This window comes from Protopterus annectens, chromosome 11.part0, assembly GCF_019279795.1.
Source record: "Protopterus annectens isolate FY-2018-M chromosome 11.part0, PAN1.0, whole genome shotgun sequence".
Classification (NCBI taxonomy): domain Eukaryota; kingdom Metazoa; phylum Chordata; order Ceratodontiformes; family Protopteridae; genus Protopterus; species Protopterus annectens.
In genome coordinates this window covers 474,434,135-474,454,907 of record NC_056745.1, presented here as the reverse complement: position 1 = coordinate 474,454,907, position 20,773 = coordinate 474,434,135, and the positions used below count along the sequence as shown (strand labels likewise).

The 20,773-nt window shown below is 45.7% G+C and overlaps 1 protein-coding gene across 1 annotated transcript in view; it reads left to right on the top strand.

Annotated features, from left to right (window-relative positions):
- NAP1L1 (nucleosome assembly protein 1 like 1) overlaps nt 1-20,773 on the top strand; it is a 1,039,563-nt gene that overhangs the window by 965,404 nt on the left and 53,386 nt on the right. The gene's annotated exons all lie outside the window — the stretch shown is intronic.

The window sequence follows — 20,773 nt, the reverse complement described above, 5'->3', positions numbered from 1 at the left end:
GGGTTAAAGCAGAAGAGGTCTTAAAGAAAACGGAGGATAAGACAAAATCTATGCCGACGGTCAAAGATTTCTTAAAACCACCACGCTTCAGCAGAAATTGGCCAGCAAAAAATTGGTCCTTTCCAGCTTCTGACAGACCACAGAGGGGTAAATAGACGCCCAAGGGGCAGAGGACAAGCACAAATCCCTTGCAAGCCTCGCCAATGGGGCACTGCAACACAGAAGGGAGAAGACAGGTCCCAAACTACTAGAAGACACACAGTGACTTAAACCTCAAACTGCCAAGCAAAAATCTCTTGGCAGCTCCCTTGGGAGGAAAATTAGCACTTTTATAGACAACTGGCGCATCGTCACAAAGGACAAATTGGGTCCTAGACATTCTCACAAGGATACAGATTCCATTTCCACACCTTGCCAAGGATAAAAGGAATGCCAAACTTGCCACAATCAATGGGCAGAGGCACAAAAACAAATTACAGCTCTCATGGACATGAGCCATTCAACTGGTACCTACACAGGAGCAAGGCCAAGGATTTTACTCGAGGCTCTTTCTAGTCCCCAGAAAGGACAATGCTTGGAGACCCATTCTGGACCTTTCAATTCTAAACACCTTCTTGCAAGTACCCAAATTCAAGATGCTAACACTACAGCAGCTTCTTCCTATGTTGGGCAAGAAAGCTTGGCTAGTAACGGACCTCAAGGAGGCATACCTGCTTGTCCCTATCAGACAAAATTGCAGAAGATACTTCTGTTTCATTGCAGGTTCAACCCATTACCAATTCTCTGCACTGCCCTTTGGCTTATCTACTGCACCCAGGGTATTCACAAAATGCCTGGCACCAGTAATTGCATACTGCAGACAGAGGAATTCAAATATACCCATACCTGGACGACTGCCTCATCCAAGCAGAAAGCAAGGACATTCTCTTACAACATCTGACTTTTACAAAACACCTAAGTTGCCTAGGGTACACAGTAAACAAAAAGAAATCAAAACTAGTGCCCTCACAAAATGACATTCCTGGGTGCCAGCTTGAATACAACGGCCCAGATGGCTTATCTGACGCCAGACAAACTACAACTAACTCAATACTTCAAAATAATGGCAACAAAGACCCACCTCCCTGCAGGAAAAATTCTGCAGGCCTTGGGCTTCATGGCATCTTGCATACTACTAATACCATTTGCAAAACTGCATATGAGGAAATTACAATGGTACCTGAAAAGCGTATGGACTCAACACAGCCACAGCTTGGAAACAATACCTCTCATTCCCTGCCTTCAACAGGAGTTTCTATGGTGGTCACAGGCATGTCACCTCAACAAGGGTCAGCCTTTCACCTTACCCCCAGCCAGGCAAACTATGACAACAGATGCATCGGACTATGCCTGGGGGGCACACATGGCAGGACGGTGCGTTCACGGCATATGGACTGCAGATCAAAGGAATCTGCACATCAATCAAAAAGAAATGCTAGCTGTACAGAATGCTCTGACAGCCTTCAAGGACCTCTTACATGCAGGACAGCTTATAATAAGGACAGACAACACCACAGTAATGTACATAAATAAGAGGGTACACACTCCTACCCTGTATGCAGGCAAGCAATGACCTTGTGGAACACAGCACTGGCTTACCAAGTTCAATTACAAGCTCAATTCCTGCCAGGAAAAAAGAACACATTGGCAGACGACCTAAGCAGAAACATCATGGATCCCTACGAGTGGAAACTGGATCCACAAGTATTTGCAATGATAATTCAAAAATGGGGGCGCCCAGACATAGTTTTGGGGGTTGGCAAACAGGTCTATCAGCTTTCAGAATTTTGCACAAGGACATTTCACCATCAAGCTTGGAAAGTGGACGCTCTCTCATTCAGTTGGAAAATGCTGACAGTATATTCCTTTCCTCCATTGCCCCTTCCCACAAAGGTGCTGCTGAAAGTCAGGATGGAGAGACCTCGAATGATGCTCATTGCCCTGGACTGGCCACGCCAGCACTGGTACCCACTAAGGAACATGGCCCAGGGCCCACCATGGATTTTACCACAAATTCCTCATCTACTCATACAGCAAGGCAGTCAGATTCTACACAGCCAGCTCAAAACCTTAAATTTGGCTGCATGGCACATCACCTAAGCAACCAGCCAGCCCCTCTTTCACAAGCTGTTATGGATGTCATTCTGGAAGCCAGGAGGCCCAGCACCAGGAAAGCCTACTCATACAAATGGAAAAGATTTTGCGCCTGGAACCAAGCTAAAGGCCAAAATACCCTTCAGCCGGACATGCCTCAGATTCTACAATATAACTGAGATGTTACACAAAGGACTTTCTTTTTCATCTATTAAAATCCACGCCTCAGCTATTTCAGCTCACTACAACACGGATCCCCCTTATTTTCACATCCACTTCTAAGGCAGCATCTCAGATGGGCAAAAAACATTAGGCCTCCCAGGAGAGCGCCAACACCAACTTGGGACCTAAATTTTGTTCTGGAAAAACTTACGCTGCCACCTTTTGAGCCAGCTTTTTCAGCTGACTTAGTTTATATCATGGAAGACTGCCCTGCTGCTAGCAATTACTTCAGCCAGAAGAGTCTCAGAGCTACAGGCACTAATGGCAGTAGAGCCTTTCCTCATTTTTCAAGACAGAGTTTCTCTACGAACTAACCCCTCCTTTATGCCAAAGGTGGTATCCAGTGTGGCTCTAAATCAAACCATCCACTTACCCACCTTCTTTCCAAATCCACAGAACAAAGGAGAAAGACTCCTGCATTCCTTGGACATTCCCAGGCAACTACATTAGTACTTGGATAAAACTAAGGCTTTCAGAAATTCTGACCGTTTTGTATCCTATGCTACAGCATCACAAGGAAAGGCTATCTCAAAACACACCATTTCCAAATGGATAGGACATTGCATACGATCGTGTTACCCTGCTGCAGTCATCACACTTGGGTTATCCTGTCGTTAGGCAGTCACGCAGTCGGCCGGAATTCCCAAGTCTTGGTCCGGCGTCGGTTGCTGTCGCCTCTTCCCTGACGTCCGTGCGCCAGGGGTATAAATAATGCAACCAATGCCATTTTCTTCAGTCTTTCTTGCCACGCGGTGCCCGAAGCAGAAGCAGTTCGCAAGTGCCGGTCGGCCGACTCCTGAGATTTTCGAATTCGAATTTCAGACCGAAGTCTTCTGTAAAGCTAAGTACCCCGTTGGGGAAACTTTTCTTGCCTCAGACAGATGTCAGAAAAAGTTAACAATTGTATTTCTTGTGGGAAGCAAATGCCTCATAAGGATTTTCATTCTTATTGCATACCTTGCCTAGGCCCAGACCACAACGTCACTTGTCTGTTTTGTGCTAGGGTTAATAAGCGTACTATTAAAAGACGCTTTGATTTTGCACAACACTACTTCGGTAGGATATTTAACTACACCATGCCGTCGGAGCAACAGACTACCGGCGTACACAAAAAACACAGGGATAAGGACAGACAGCCCAGGCCTAAGCCAGATTCCGAGGCCTTGGCCGATCCTGTCTCCGGTCCTCAGTGAGGCTCCAACGCAGCCCCTGACTACCGCAGATCTGGAACCAGAGACCGCTACGGAAATTTTGACAATGTACCAGGCCGACGCAGCCTTTTACTTCAGGCCCTTCCGACTTTGCTACAAAAGACATCGGTACTACAGAAACGCCATCTGTTTCTGAAGGCGTTTTCAGACAGACGACTCTCACCATTAAAACGTTTTCAAAGTCTTAAGACTCCTTCTAAATCTAAAAGGACTGCACTTCAGTCTCCTGTTCAAGGCCCCATGCCTAAGAAACAGATGCTCAAAATGGCTGAAGATTTGATTTCTTTAATGGGGGTTCCCAGCCCCATCCTGACAAAGGCCTAGACAAGAGGAATATTATGCATCCTCTGAGCAAATGTCCATTACTTCAGACTCCTCTGAGGACCAAGACTACTCTTTCTCTCCTTATGAAGATTCTGATGCTGAGGACTCTATTCCCTCAGCTTCTCCTCCTGAAGATTACTCCTTTGGGGAAACTTTACACACTGAGGGAACATTTTCACTGGGAAGGTCAGGACTACTCTGATTCAAAGAAAAGACTCAATTTCTTTTACTCCCCCAACACAGACCACTTGCCATCCCACCAGTTTTGGACATTGTGGATGATGTCCATTAAGAATCCAGTTTCAACCCAGACTCTCTACCTCCTGCTCCGAGCTAGGCCAGACAGATACTATAGAGTGCCTGATTCCCACAAATTTCTTTACAAAAGCCCTGTAGCTGACCCAAGGGGGCTAAGGCTTCTATGGCTAAAACCCAGTACCTTCCGAGAGGGATTCCAGAGCACTAGACAGGTGGGGGGGGAAAGGTTTACACCTCAGCCACACTAGCTATGAGGGCACTGACTTGTCAATTTCACATGCTTACGTATCAGCAATTTCTAATCTCTCAGTTAAAGCAAAGAATAACCTCTCCCTCAACAATCTGAATTGAAAGTACAGGATCTGTTGCACGCCACTGAGCAGCTGGGCAAACATACCTTACAATGTGGGTTTGATTCTTTGGAGGCCTCCTGCAGAGCAGCTGTCACTGGGTCTGTTATACGTAGGCATGCTTTGTTAAAGGAACAAACTCTGCCTGATCATGTTAAAGCAAAACTACTAGATGCTCCCTTACAGCAAGATGTTCTTTTTGGAGTTAAAGCAGAAGAAGTTTTAAAGAAAATGGAAGATTAGGCAAAATCTATGCAGACAGTCAAAGATTTCCTACAAGTACAACCCCCTCGCTTCAGCAGAAACTGGCCAACAAAAAATTGGTCCTTTCCAGCCACTTGACAGACCACAGAGGGGTAAATACAGACGCCCAAGAGGCAGAGGACAACCACAAGCCCAGTATAAACCTCGCCAATGGGGCTGTACAACACAGAAGGGAGGAGAAGACGGGTCTCAACCCACCAGAAGGCAAACTCAATGACTTGCACCAGTACTCTCTTGGCAGCCCCCTTGGGGGGGGACTCTCACGTTTTGCAGACAACGGGCACATTGTCATAAAGGACAAATGGGTCCTAGACATAATTTTACGAGGACACAGATTCCACTTTCACACCTTGCCAATGAAAAGGAATGCCAAACCTGCCACAATCAATGGGCAGAGGCACAAAAGCAAATTACAGCTCTCCTGGACATGAGCCATTCAACTGGTACCTACTTGAGAGCAAGGCCAAGGATTTTATTCAAGACTTTCTAGTGCCCAGAAAGGACAATGCCTAGAGACCAATTCTGGACCTTTCAATTCTAAACTGCCCAAATTCAAGATGCTAACACTACAGCAGCTACTTCCCATGTTGGGCAAGGAAGTATGGCTAGTTACGTTGAACCTTAAGGAGGCATACCTGCATGTACCTATCAGACAGTTGCAGAAGATACCTCAGTTTCATTGCAGGTTCAACCCATTACCAATTCTCTGCACTGCCCTTTGGCTTATCTACTGCGCCCAGAGTTTTCACAAAATGCCTGGCACCAGTAATTGCATACTGCAGACAAAGAGGAATTCAAATATATCCATACCTGGATGACTGCCTCATCCAAGCAGAAAGCAGACATTCTCTTGCATCATCTGGCCTTTGTAAAGCATCTACTAAACTGCCTGGGGTACACAGTAAACGAAAAGAAGTCAAAACTAGTACCCTCTCAAAAAATTACATTCCTGGGTGCCAGCTTGAATAAAACGGCCCAGAAGGCTTTTCTTACGCCAGACAAGCAACTACAACTGACTCAATATTTCAAGACAATGGCAACAAAGACCCAATTAACTGCAAGAAAAATTCTGCAGGCTTTGGGCTCCATGGCATCTTGCATACTAATACCATTTGCAAAGCTGCATATGAGGAAATTACAGTGGTACCTAAAAAGCATATGGTCTCAACACAGCCACAGCTTGGACACCATGATGTCTCTAATTCCCTGCCTACAACAGGAATTTCTGTGGTGGTCACAGGCATGTCACCTCAACAAGGGTCAGCCTTTCACCTTGCCCCCAGCCAGGCAAACTGTCACAACAGATGCTTCAGACTGCACCTGGGGGGCACACATGGCAGGGCAATGCATTCAAGGCCTATGGACTGCAGATCAAAGAAATCTGCACATAAATCAAAAAGAGATGCTAGCTGTACAGAAAGCTCTGACGGCCTTCAAGGAGCTATTACATCCAGGACAACTTGCAATAAAGACTGACAACACCACAGTAATGTGGTACATGAACAAACAAGGGGGTACACATTCTTACCATCTATGCAAGCAAGCAATGACCTTATGGAACACAGCTCTGGCCTACCAAGTCCAGTTTCAAGCTCAATTCCTGCCAGGACAGAAGAACACATTGGCAGACTACCTCAGCAGAAACATCAAGGATCCCCACGAGTGGAAACTAGATCCACAAATATTTGCAATGATAACTCAAAAATGGGGCCTTCCAGACATAGACCTGTTCGCCAGTCCTCAAAACTATCAACTGACAAAATTTTGTACAAGGACATTCCACCATCAAGCTTGGAAAGTGGACTCTCTCTCTTTCAGTTGGAAAAACCTGACAGTATATGCCTTTTCCCCCATTGCCTCTCCTCACAAAGGTTCTTTTGAAAGTCAAAAAGGAGACTACTGATTCTCATAGCCTCAGACTGGCCACGCCAGCACTGGTATCCGCTATTGAAAAATATGGCCCACAGACCACCATGGATATTGCCTCAAATCCCACATTTGCTCACACAACAAAACAATCAGATTCTTCACAGCCAGCTCAAAACTTTAAATCTGGCTGCATGGCAAATCCTATCTAACCAGCACCTCTTTCACAAGCAGTTCTGGGTGTTATTCTGGAAGCCAGGAGGCCAACCACCAGGAAGGCTTATTCGGACAAATGGAAAAGGTTTTGTGCCTGGAACCAAGCTAAAGGCCAAGGCACAATTCAGCCCCACATGCCTCACATTCTACAGTATTTAGCTGAGATGTTGCACAAAGGACTTTCCTTTTCCTCAATTAAAATCCATGCTTCGGCTATTTCAGCTCACTACAACACTGATCCACCTTTATTTTCACATCCTCTTCTAAGGCAATTCCTCAAGAGGGGCAACAAACAGACCACCTAGGAGAGCTCCTGCACCAACATAGGACCTCAATTTTGTTCTGGAAAAACTAACGCTACCTCCCTTTGAACCAGCTTTCTCTGCAGATCTACAGTTCCTATCATGGAAGACTGCCCTGCTCCTAGCAATAACTTCAGCTAGAAGAGTCTGAGCTACAGGCACTAATGGCAGTGGAACCTTTCCTCATTTTTCATCGACAGTTTCTCTACGAACTAATCCTTCCTTTATGCCTAAGGTGGTTTCCAGTGTAGCTTTAAATCAAACCATCCACTTACCCACCTTTTTCCCCAATCCACAGAACAAAGGTGAGACTCCTGCATTCATTGGACATTCACAGGCAGCTTTGTTACTATTTGGACAAAACTAAGGCTTTCAGAAAATCTGACCAGCTCTTTGTATCCTATGCTACAGCTTCTCAAGGGAAGGCTTATATCTAAGCAAACCATTTCTAAATGGATAGGTCATTGCATAAGTTTCTGCTGTACACATCATGGGAAACCAGTTCCTGCTACCATGAGATCCCACTCTACCAGGGCAACAGCTACCACTACAGCCTTTCTCAGGGGTGTTCCAACCAAGGAAATTTTAGAAGCTGCAACTTGGAGTTCAGTACACACCTTTACCAAACACGATCACTTACCTCTTTACTCAGTCCAGGGCGGGCTTCGCCACTGCAGTTCTGCAGGGCCTTATAGCCTCCACTAACCCTCTGATACCTCCCCCCCTACCTTAGCTTTGGGATTCAACCCAAGTGTGATGACTGCAGCAGGGTAACACTATGAACATAGTACAGTTGTACCTACCATAAATGTAGATGTTAGTGTTCACCCTGCTGCAGTCCAGGTTACCCCCCCTCCATCCCCTCTGATCTACTGGCTAAATCTCTTCTATGCCTTACTGATGTATTTGCTTATAGCTGAAGGGATTTTTTGTTTGTGCTGTGGTTACTCCTTTTGGTACTAATTTCTGACCACCTTTTTGGGGGCACCTGACATCTGGGGCAAGAAAAACTGAAGAAAATGGCGTCTGTTGCATTATTTATACCCATGGCGCACTGACGTCAGGGAAGAGGCGACAGCAACCGACGCCGGACCAAGACTTTGGAATTCCACCCGACTGCGGGACTGCCTCACAGGATAACCCAAGTGTGATGACTGCAGCAGGGTGAACACTCTAACATCTACATTTATGGTAGGTACAAAACTACTTTTTTGCTACACCCATCATGGAAAACCAGTTCCTGCTAGCAAAAGGCCCCACTCCACCAGGGCAGCAGCTACATCTGCAGTCTTCCTCAGGGGGGTGCCAACCAAGGATATTCTGGAAGCTGCAACTTGGAGTTCAGTACACACCTTCACCAAACACCATCACTTACCACTTTACTCTGACTAGAGCTGGCTTCGCCACTGCAGTTTTGCAGGGCCTTCTAGCCTCCTCTAACCCTGTTTGACTCCACCTCCCATCCTTAGCTTTGGGATTCTACCCACGTGTGATGACTGCAGCAGGGTAACACGATGAACATAGTACAGTTTTGTACCTACCATAAATGTAGATGTTCGAGTGTATACCCTGCTGCAGTCCAGGTTACCCTCCCTCCATCCCCTCTGACCTAACTAAAACCTTTCAATACCATAAAATCTGATACAACCTTTGTGATGTATTTGCTTATAGCTGGGGGATGTTTTGTTTGTGCTAAGCTTTTATTATTGGTACTATCTATTGACCATCTTTTGGGAGGGGCAACTGACATCTGGGACAAGAAAAACTGAAGAAAATGGCATCAGATGCCTATTATATACCTCTGGCGCACTGACGTCAGGGAAGAAGCGACAGCAACCGACGCCTGACCAAGACTTTGGAATTCAGGCAGACTGCGGGACCGCCTGATGACAGGATAACCCACGTGTGATGACTGCAGCAGGGTATACACTCTAACATCTACATTTATGGTAGGTACAAAACTTATTTAAATAGGTCTCAACCCTTTCCGTCGGTCTGATCAGCTTTTTGTTTTTTGCCAAACCTTTTTTGGGGAAACCAGTTTCAAAGGTGACTCCTGCTAGGTGGATTTCGCTTTGTATTTTGCAGGCGTACAAAGAACATGGATTACCAGAACCAGCCAGGATTCATGCTCATTCGACTCGTTCTATGGCTACTTCTGCTGCATTTTGGTCCAGAGCTTCTCTGGATGTCATTTGTTCAGTGGCTACCTGCGCTTCCTCTCGCACATTTATTACTCATAAGTTGGACATGGTGTCTAGAGGGAAGGGCTTCTTTTGGTTCTTCAGTGCTCCGGAATATCTTTCCTTAAGGACCTCCCAAGATTTTTGGTAGCTGGGGACTCTGTCCCACAGGTTGATGACCAAATGAAGTTAACTACTTCAGATAAAGAAGTTATGTACTCACCATAACGTTCCATCTGAGTAGTTAGACTTCATTTGTCATCAACCTTCCCTCCTCCACCTGACTTTGGTGGTTTGTCAGTCCTTGGACTCAGTTTCTGGGTCTGGTGAGCCTAGTTTGTGATCAGGTCAGATTGTCTCTTGGGTTGATGTGCCACGCAGTGGGTGGCAAACCCAATCTGAGGATTGGAAGGAGGTTGCAGTGTAATATGGGTAAAGGGGAGTAGCTTGGAGCTCTGATCCTAGCTTGGAAAGCTGCCTGCTCTGATCCATATCTGATCAGAAACGCACAGGTTGATGAAGTCCAACTACTCAGATGGAATGTTATGGTGAGTACATAACTGTCTTGCCGAGGAGCCTGAAGCAGTTGGCAAGTGCTAGTCGGCCGATGCCTGAGTTTTCGTTTATGAATTGAATCATCCTGAAGTCTTCTAAAGCCAAGTACCCTGTTGGGGATCCTTTTTTTCTTGCTCTAACCGATGTCAGAAAAGGTTAATTGTCTTGCTTGTGGAAAGCAAATACCACACCAAAATTTTCATTCTTACTGCATCACCTGTCTAGGCCCAGACCACAACGTATCGTTTTGTGCCTTGTTCAACTCCCGAATCATTTGTCATCAGGCCCTTATTGTCACTAAATACTTTAGTTTATCTCCGTATTACGAAATGACTTTGGTAAGCCATCCGTCTACTGATTTTCTGAAAAAATATAAGGATAAAGACAGCCTGCACAGGTTCAGAGCTGCCAACGATGCTTCTGTTAAGCTAGTCGCCAGTTCGTTGGTACTCTGTGAGGTGCTTTTGCAGCCCCTGATGCCTGCTTCAGTGGATTCGCTGTCTTCTACCAGGACCCATTCTGAGTCAAGTATGCCGAGAGACTCTTCGACTATGGCACCAGTGAATATCTCTACCTTGGATAGGTCCAGAGCTGCTGAGCAGGCACCAGCTTGAGGAAGTTCTTCGCACTACCGATGTTCAACACCTACTTCAGTTCCGTTTAAAACTACTGAGTTTCTAAGGCCAAGAGTACGCACTATGCAGAAAACCAACCAAAGCGCATGCAGCTCCCTTGCCCCAAAATAAAATGCTTAGAATGGCAGAAGACTTTATACTGATTAGGGGAAGTCAGCCTTCACCTGCTAAGAGAAAAAGACCAGTCCCAGTCCCTAGCAGCTTCAGCACAGAGTCCGACAACTCTGAGGTTTCTGATTATGAAGACATGCCCTTTATCTGCTTATGGGGATTCTGATGTAGAAGAATCCATTTCCTCTGCCTCTCCTCCAGACTATTTTTCTTTTGGTGAAACCTTGCATTAAGAGCATTTCCACTGGGAATGCCAAGGTTATCCTCAGTCCAAAAAGACTCGGAATTTCTAGACTTGCCACAACACAGGCCTTTAGCAATACCACCAGTCCTGGAAGTTGGTGATGGTCTTATGGAATCCAGTCTTACTCCTGATACTTTATCCCCTGCCCCTAGGAAACCAGACTGGTACTACAGAGTACCTGACTGAAATGTCTTTTTAAAAAATCCTACTGTTGACCCAGAGATCATTTCCCAGGGGCCTAAAGGTATCAAGGCAACTACAGCTAAGAATCCCGCCCCTTCGGATAGGGATTCCAGAGATTTGGACAGATTGGGTAAGAAAGTATATACCTCTGCAATTCTTGCCATTAGGGCTTTGACTTGTCAGTTTCACATGCTAAAGTACCAACAACATGTGGAACTTTTAAGCAAATAAAATAGCAACCTTTACAGACTGTACAGAAAATCAAGAATTGCAAGAGCTTATGCATTCTGCAAACCAAATCCACAAGCATACATTGCAGTGTGGCTTTGTTCCAGAAGCATTTTGCAGGACAGTAGTCCCTGGTTCTGTACTGAGAAGGCATGCTTGGCTTAAGGAGCAGCCCTTGCCAGATCATGTCAAATCCAAGTTGCACTAGACGCTCCTTTGAACAAGGGCAATCTGGCACCAAAGCAGAAGAGGTTCTTAAAAAGATGGAAGAAAAAGCTAAATCTGTGCAGACAAAATTCCTGCAAGTACAGCCTCTTAGATTCAGTAGCCATTGTCCCTTGAAACATTGGTCCTCGCCAGCTTCCCTCAAGGCCATCTCAAGCTAGACCCAGGGGAAACGGACCACCCAGAGTACAGTCTCAGGTTATGGAGAGATCTAAGCACTGGAGTGCCTCCACCTCTAAAGAAGGCAGTGCTAAACTACCCCCCTTTCGGAAAGAATTCCCAGTGACCGCTAAACTCCCCTCCCCCTCCTCTGCCCAACTTGTGCCCCTAGGGGGAAAACTTGCCCTTCATACAAAAAATTGGATTCCATCCTCAACATTGTATCCCAGGGGTACAAAATTTACTTCTACTCACTGCCAACCCCAAGAGTTCCCAGACCTTTTAAACCAGTGGGCAGAGGCTCAAAACCAAGTCCAATCCCTGCTCTCTAAGGGCAATTCAACCTGTTCCTGTGGAACAGGTCAAGGGTTCTATTCCAGCCTTTTCCTGGTACCCAGAAAAGAGGGCACTTGGTGCCTAATCCTGGATCTTTCCATTATCAACACCTTCCTGGTGGTACTAAAAATCAGAATTCTCACCTGCAGCAGCTTCTACCTATGCTAGCCAAGGATTCCTGATTAGTCTCCCTAGACTTAAGCCCGTCTGCACATCCCTACAAGGGAGTCATGTAGAAAATATCTACTTTTCAGGGCAGGATCTGTGCATCAAGTTCTCTGCACTTCCCTTTGGCTTATACATGGCTCCCAGAATATTCACAAAATGCCTGGCCCCAGCCATAACTTACTGCAGACAGTGAAATATTCAAATTTACCCATACTTGGACAACTGCCTGATTCAGGCAGATGGTCAGGAAATGTTGCAGCACCTGACATTTGTAAAAAAAAAAAAAAAAAAAAAAAAAAAAATTTCTAACCTCCCTGGGGTACACAATCCAATCAACGAAAAGAAATCAAAACTAGTCCCTAGTCAAGGTTGTATTCCCAGGAGCCAGCTTGGACACATTATCCCAGATGGCATTCCTCACTCCAGAAAAGCAAGCCCATCTGGCAGGCTATTTTACTCAAATGACCACCAGAACCCAGCTATCTGCAAGGAAAATCCTGCAGGCCCTAGGATTGATCTCATGCATCTTACTAATTCCATATGCCAGACTGCACATGAGGAAACTTCAGTCTTTGGTGCCAACATTCTCAAGACCTGGAAACAGTCATTCCCATAATACCCTCTCTAAGGACAGAGTTCCTTTGGTGGGCAGCAGCATGCAACCTCAAGGGATTGCCCTTTACTCAACCCCACGCCACCCAGACCCTATCCAGACGCATCAGACTGTGCCTGGGGGGCACATATTGATGTCAAGTGCATTCAGGGCCACTGGAGCCCAAATCATATGCATCTGCACATCAACTAGAAAGAGATGCTAACTGTGCAACATGCTCTGACAACTTTCAGATCCCTTCTCTCTCCAGGACACCACCTAATAACAGCCAACACCACAGTTGTGGTACATCAGCAACCAGGGAGTAACCCACTCTGCAGGCTAGCCATGGTCCTGTGGAGCACTGCCTTGGACATGCAGGTCCCATCTGCAAGCTCAATTCCTGCCAGGCAGACAAAACTCACTGGCAGACTAAACGGAAATCTCCTAGACCCACACGAGTGGCAACTAGAGCCCAGAACCTTCAACCTTCTGATTCAGAAATGGGGGACCCCAGAGGTGGATATCTTTGCCTGCCCCTACAGTCACCAGCTCAGCAGATTCTGCACCAGGACACCTCGTAGCAGGGCCTGGAAAGTGGATGCCCTATCCTTCCAGTGGGTAAATCTCTGCCTCTCCCCCTCTGCTCCTCCTCTCGAGTATTGCTCAAGATAAGACAGGACAGGCCAAGGACAATTCTGATGGCCCCAGACTAGCCACCCCAACACTGGTATCCACTCCTTCGAAGCTAGTCCGCAACTGCAAACCCTAAATCTTGAAGACTGGCTTATTCTTTGAATTTTCCCCAATAACCAGCCTAAGCAAGCAGGTGCTGGATGTCCACCTTGAAGCCAGAAGACCCAGTACAAGGAAATCCTGTGCTAAGTGGAAAAGGTACTGCTCCTGGATTCTGCCTAAAGGAGAGAACACAACCCTCCCCTCCCTGCCTCTAATCCTGGATTACTTAGCAGATCTACCCCACAGAGGCCTATCCTTCTCCATTAAGATCCATGCCTCTGCCATTTTGGCTCATTGCAACACTGAGCCACCTTTCTTCTGTCTCAGTCTTATCAAACCGTTCCTGAGAGGGGCAAACAACGCAAGACCACCAAGGAGAGCACCCACCCCTGCTTGGGACCTTAACTTTCTGCTGGAAAAGCTCACTCTACCCCCTTTTGAGCCTGCAGCATCAGCAGAGCTAAAATTCCTCTTGGAAAACTGCCTTGCTTCTGGCTGTCACTTCAGCTAGAAGTCTGAGCTGCAAGCACTTTTGACTGTGGAACCCTTCGTTATTTTTCCATGTGGGCAGGGTTTCCCTCAGGACTGACCCTTTGTCTTGTGGTGTCCAGTGTGGCTCTCAATTAATCCATCCACTTGCCTACCTTCCCTAATCCTCAAAATAAAGGGGAAAGGATCCTGCACTCCTTGGATGTGCACAGCTCAGATTCTACCTTGATAGAACTAAGCCCTTCAGGAAATCTGACCAGTCACTAGTCAGCTTTGCAACAGGGGCAGAGGGCAAGGCCATTTCAAAGCAAACAGTTTCCAAATGGATAGCACGTTGTATCCATTTCTGCTACAAGCCCCATGGGAAACCAACCCCTCGGAGGGTCAGAACACATTCCACTATGGCAGCTTCTACCTCTACAGCATTCCTCAGGGGAGTCCCTACCAGGGACATCCTGGAGTTCTGTTCACACCTTCAAGCATTACCACCTGCCTCTTCCATATCCAGAGCAGGTTTTCCAACAGCAGTCCTGCAAGGCATTCTAGCCAGCTCTAACTCATGACTGCCTCCACCCTTCAGCTTTGGGAATCTACCCAAGTGTGATGACTGCAACAGTGAATACATTTCTCTACATTTATGGTGTGTACACAACTGTACTTTATGGCCTTTGCCAAGACAAAGAATGCAACTTTTCCCCTACCTCGACATCTTCATTCAGGCTACATCAGGTACCATGGCCATGCAACACCTGGACTTAATCTCCCTCCTAACAGATCTGGGATGTACTGTAAACCTCAAAAAATCATGCCAGATACCCACACAGGATCAGGTGTTCCTGGCCTGGGATGTCTGATCCTGACGAGAGATGATGGCCTGCCTTCCAGAAAAAAAAAATTATGCTCACTTGTTACTTTGGGGAAATTCTTCCTAATCTCAGCCAGGGAATTACTCAGAATCCTAGGATTCATGGCCTCTACCATCCCCATGATATTTCTGGCAAGGATTCACATGAGGAAATTCCAATGGTACTTGCGAACAGTCTGGAAGCAACACCTACATCCCCTAGAGTTTGATCCCCAGGCTTCCATGCCTGGGCAGGGAACTGAAGTGGTGGATAACCCAGTTTCAGTCAAATCCTGCCCTGCTCTTACAGCCAATGCATCCCAACCAGGATCTTTTTACAGATGCATCAAACACAGGGTGGGGTGCAACCTTTGGCGAAATGAGGAACACATGGACCTTCAGTCAAAGACCACATCAATATCAAGGAAATAAGAGCCTTAATATTGGCCTTCATGATCACGCAAGCACACAGAAGCACTTTCCACAAACCCATGAAACAGTGCTCATATATTCTATTCTTGAGTGGTCTATCGGTTTTCCCAATGTAAAAAGCAGGACATTTTGAACATAAACCTAGGTAGACCACTTATGAGATATGAGCACTGTTATGCAATTGATAAAGGGAACATTAATAATGCCTTGGCTATGCATATTTTACTATTTCCCAAACATGAATTTTTATTCTTGGTCATTGAAAAAATAACTGAAAATGGAAGAGGTGGCCCAACTAGTCTGAAACTTGGAGAGGGAAAGATGTTCATCGTGTTACACTGCTGCAGTCATTACACTTGGGTTATCCTGCCGTCAGGCGGTCCCGCAGTCTGCCAGAGTTCCAATGTCTTGGTCCGGCGTCGGTTGCTGTCGCTTCTTCCCTGATGTCAGTGCGCCAGGGGTATACAAGATGCATCAGACACCATTTTCTCCAGTCTTTCTTGCCACGTGGTGCCCGAAGCAGAAGAAGTTCGCAAGTGCCTGTCGACTCCTGAGATTTTTGAAGTCTAATTTCAGATCCAAAGTCTTCAATAAAGCCAAGTACCCCGTTGGGGAAACTTTTTTTCTTGCCACAGACAGATGTCAAAGTTAATTGTATTTCTTGTGGAAAACAAATACCTCATAAGGACTTCCACTTTTACTGTATTCCATGCCTAGGCCCTGATCACGACGTCAGTAGTTGTCGGTTTTGTGCTAGATTTACGAAACTCACTATAAAAAGACGTTTTTATTTTGCTTTGCACTACTTTGGCAGAAGGTTCGATTATACTATGCAGTCAGATAACAGACTACCACAATTCCGAATAAACGCAGATAAGGATAAAGACAGGCATCCGAGGTCCAAAACAGACTAAACCTCTTCTAGGCCAGTCGCCGGTTCTCAGTGAGGTGCTTTCGCAGCCCCTGACACCCGCTACCTCAGCCACAGGCCGCCTCCGACTCCCACGTGGAGACAACTAGGCCTCTGGAAACTCAAGGTATTGGGCCTACGGAAACTAATCCCTCAGATGGGTCTGGAGCCGCTGAGCAGGCATCTGCTTCTGAGGGTGTTTTCAGACCTTCACAACTTACCATTAAAGACAAAGAAGCAAGTACAGCATTCTCCTGGACAGTCCTCCATGCCTAAGAAACAGATGCTTAAAATGGCCGAAGACCTCATTACTCTAATCAGGGGTTCCCATCCCCCTCCAGAGAAAAGGCCTAGGCAGGAACCAGACTGATTCCTCTGATCAAGTTTCCATTTCCTCTGATTCCTCTTCAGACCAGGGATACTCTCTACCCCCCTATGATGACTCCGATGCTGAAGAATCTATCCCTTCAGCCTCTCCTCCTGAGGATTATTCTTTTCGGGAAACTTTACATACCATGAGGGAGCATTTCCACTGGGAAAGTCAGGATTATTCAGAATCCAAGAAAAAGGCTCAGGGATTTTCTTTTATTGCCTCAGCACAGGCCCCTGGCTATTCCGCCTGTGCTTGATATTGTGGATGATGTGTTCTCTGAATCCAGCTCATCTCCTGACTCTTTGCCCCCTGCACCAGCCAAGCCAGATAGGTATTATAGATTCCCTGACACTCGCAAGTTTCTTTATAAAAACCCTTCTGCTGATCCAGAGACCATTTCCCAGGGTCCAAAAGGGGTTAAGGCTTCCATTGCAAAAAATCCAGTACCCTCTGACAGATTCCAGAGCTTTGGATAGATGGGGGAAGAAAGTTTACACTTCTGCAACTTTAGCAGTAAAGGCTTTAAATTGCCAGTTTCACATGCTTAAGTACCAACAATATTTAATTGCTCAGTTAAAACAGAAAATGCTTGCAAGCTCAGAAGCTCCTGACTGTAAAGAAATGCAGGATTTATTGCATACAGTTGAACAGGTGGGGAAAACAAACTCTGCAATGTGGTTTTGATTCTTTATAGGCCTCTCTTAGAGCCGCAATTACAGGTTCTGTGATTCGAAGACATGCTTGGTTAAAAGAACAGAGTTTACCTGATAATGTTGAGGCAAAATTATTGGATGCTCCTTTACAGCATGATACCTTGTTTGGTGTTAAGGCAGAAGAGGTGTTAAAGAAAATGGAGGATAGAGCTAAATCTATGCAAACAGTTAGGGATTTCTTACAGGTACAGCCACCTCGATTTAGCAGAAATTGGCTAACAAAGAATTGGTCCTTTCCAGTGTCTGCCACAGAGAGGCAGATACAGACGCCCAAGAGGCAGATCACAACCCCAAGGCTCTAACAGACAACGACAGTGGGGGCACCTCAATCCCAAAAGGAGGTGGACAAGTCTCAACCTTACAGGAAACGGTCCCAATGACTTCCCCCTACGTACGCCAAGCGTTTCCCTTTTGGCAGCCCCCTTAGGGGGAAAACTAGCACAATCATCCAAGACAAATGGGTTCTGAATATTGTCTCAAGGTTACAGGTTCCACTTTCATACTTTACCAAGGCTAAAAGGAATGCCAGACCTGCCACAATCAATGGAAAGAGGCACAAAAACAAATTTCAGCTCTCATGGACATGAGAGCTATTCAAAAAGTACCACAACAGGAACAAGGACAAGGATTTTACTCAAGACTCTTCCTGGTCCCCAGAAAGGACAAGGCCTGGAGGCCCATACTAGACCTTTCAATTCTAAATACTTACCTGGATATTCCGAAATTCAAAATGTTGACATTACAGCAGCTTCTACCCATGCTGGGAAAAAAGGCTTGGCTTGTTACTCTGGACCTCAGAGGCATACCTATACCTGCATGTCCCTATCAGACAAAATTGCCAAAGATACCTCGGATTCAAAGCTGGTACAATGCACTACCAATTCTCTGCACTGCCCTTTGGCTTATCTACTGTGCCCAGGGTCTTTACAAAGTGCCTGGCACCAGTAATTGCATTTTGCAGACAAAAAGGAGTTCAAATATATCCATACCTGGACAACTGCCTCATTCAAGCAGAGACAAAGGAAATTCTTCTACAGCATCTGGCATTTGTAAACAGGTTGCCAATTTCTCTAGGGTACACAGTAAACGAAAAGAAGTCAAAACTAGTGCCCTCACAACAGATTATATTCCTGGGTGCCAGCTTAAATACAACGGCCCAGATGGCTTATCTCACGCCAGACAAACAAGTTCAACTAACTCAATATTTTCAATTACTGGCAAAGTCCCATCTCCTTGCAAGAAAAATTCTGCAGGCCCTGGGATTCATGGCATCCTGCATACTACTAATACCATATGCCAGACTGCATATGAGGAAATTACAATGGTACCTAAAAAGTGTTTGCACTCAACACACTCAGTTTAGAGGCAGTAATACCAATGATTCCCTGCCTACAACAGGAGTTTCGATGGGCGCAGGTATGTCACCTAAACAAGGGTCAGCATTTTATCCTACCCACAGCCAGGCAGACTCTAACAGATGCTTCGGATTACGCCTGGGGAGCACACATGGGAGGAAAATGCATTCAGGGCAAGTGGACCACAGACCAGATGCATCTTCACATCAATCAAAAAGATGGCTGTCAAAATGTCATAACAGCTTTCAAGGACCTCCTGCATCCAGGACAATTAAAGACAGAGAACACCACAGCAATGTGGTACATAAACAATCAAGGGGGCACTCATTCTTATCCCCTATGCAGGCAAGCCATGACCTTGTGGAACACAGCTCTAACGTGTCAAGTTCATCTGCAAGCACAATTCCTGCCAGGAAAGAAATACTCTGCCAGGCAATCTAAGCAGTAATATCATGGACCCTCACGAATGGAAATTGAATCCACATATCTTCAGCATGGCAATGCAAAAATTGGGGATGTCCAGACAGATCTTTTTGCCTCCCCACTAAATTGCCAACTACAAAAATTCTGCACAAGGACTTATCACACAAGCATGGAAAGTGGATGCTCTCTTGTTCAGCTGGAAAAGCCTAAAAGTTTGCCTTCCCACCACTGCCTGTCCTTTCAAAGGTACTCCTAAAAGCCAGACAAGAAAAAACAGATCCTGATTGCTCTAGACTAGCCACGCCAGCACTGGTACTCAATCTTAAGAACTTAGCTCAAGGCCCACCATGGATTTTGCCTCAAAGCTACAGGCATTAATGGCAGTGGAACATTTTATAATTTTTCATCAGGACAGGGTTTCTTTAAGGACAAACCCTACCTTTATGCCAAAGGTGGTATCCAGTGTGGCTCTTAACCAAACCATCCATTTTCCAACTTTTTATCCAAACCCCCAGAATAAAGGGGAGAAACTTCTACACTCTTTGGACATACACAGGCAGCTACGCTTCTACTTGGACAAAACGAAAGCTTTCAGGAAAATTGAGCAACTGTTTGTAGCATATGCTGCAGGATCACAGGGCAAGGCTATCTCAAAGCAGACTATATCCAAATGGATAGGACACTGTATTGGTTACTGCTACACACAGCAGGGAAAATCAGTCCCTAATAACATTCGGCCACATTCCACCAGGGCAACAGCCACTTCAACAGCCTTTCTCAGAGGAGTACCTACCAAGGAAATTTTGGAGGCTGCAACTTGGAGTTCAGTGCACACCTTTACCAAGCATTACCACTTGCCTCTTTACTCTAAATCCAGAGCAGGATTTGCCACCGCAGTTCTGCAGGGCCTCCTAGCCAATCCTAACTCTTTATAGACCAGCCACCCAACCTTAGCTTTGGGATTCTACCCAAGTGTAATGACTGCAGCAGTGTAACACGAACATAGTACAGTTATCTACCTACCATAAATGTAGATGTTAGTGTTCACACTGCTGCAGTCCAGGTTACCCTCCCTCCATCCCCTCTGAACCAGCTGGACTTATTTATACCTTTCTATCCTATACAACATTTGTGGTGTATTTGCTTGTAACTGAAGATATTTTTATTTTGTGTATATTTTTATTAGCAATATGTATTGCCTACCTACTTGGGGGCACATGACATCTGGGGCAAGAAAAACTGAAGAAAATGGCGTCTGATGCATCTTGTCGTCATTCTTTATGTATTTAAGCATATGGTTGTAGTAGTTTACACATTTTAGTAAGCGCTTACAAAATTATTCTTGTTTCCAGTGTGGCGATTTCTCCTTTTTTGCTTCAGATGCTACTAGTTTGTTCACGTTTCATTCTTAGTTTTGCGGATGCTTACGCTTTTATATATACTGGCATCGGTGAGTAGTGTCTCCTTGAGCAAGAAATTCAGTTTGATTTTTGGCTGGGGTGCCTTGCTGAGCAGCATGCTTGTGCCCCCCACCACCACCACCGGGTACTCTTCTTCCCAAAGACTTGCAGTATGTGAAATTGGCACTGAAGTGCAAGTGTCCTTCCTACAGTGCTTGGAGAGATTCTTAACAGTAGTGGGGGCACTTCCTTATTCTTGGTGTTCCTATTTCACGCCTAAACACTTTAGCCCTCCTGGAGGAATAGAAACTAGCTAAGCCATGACTTTAGG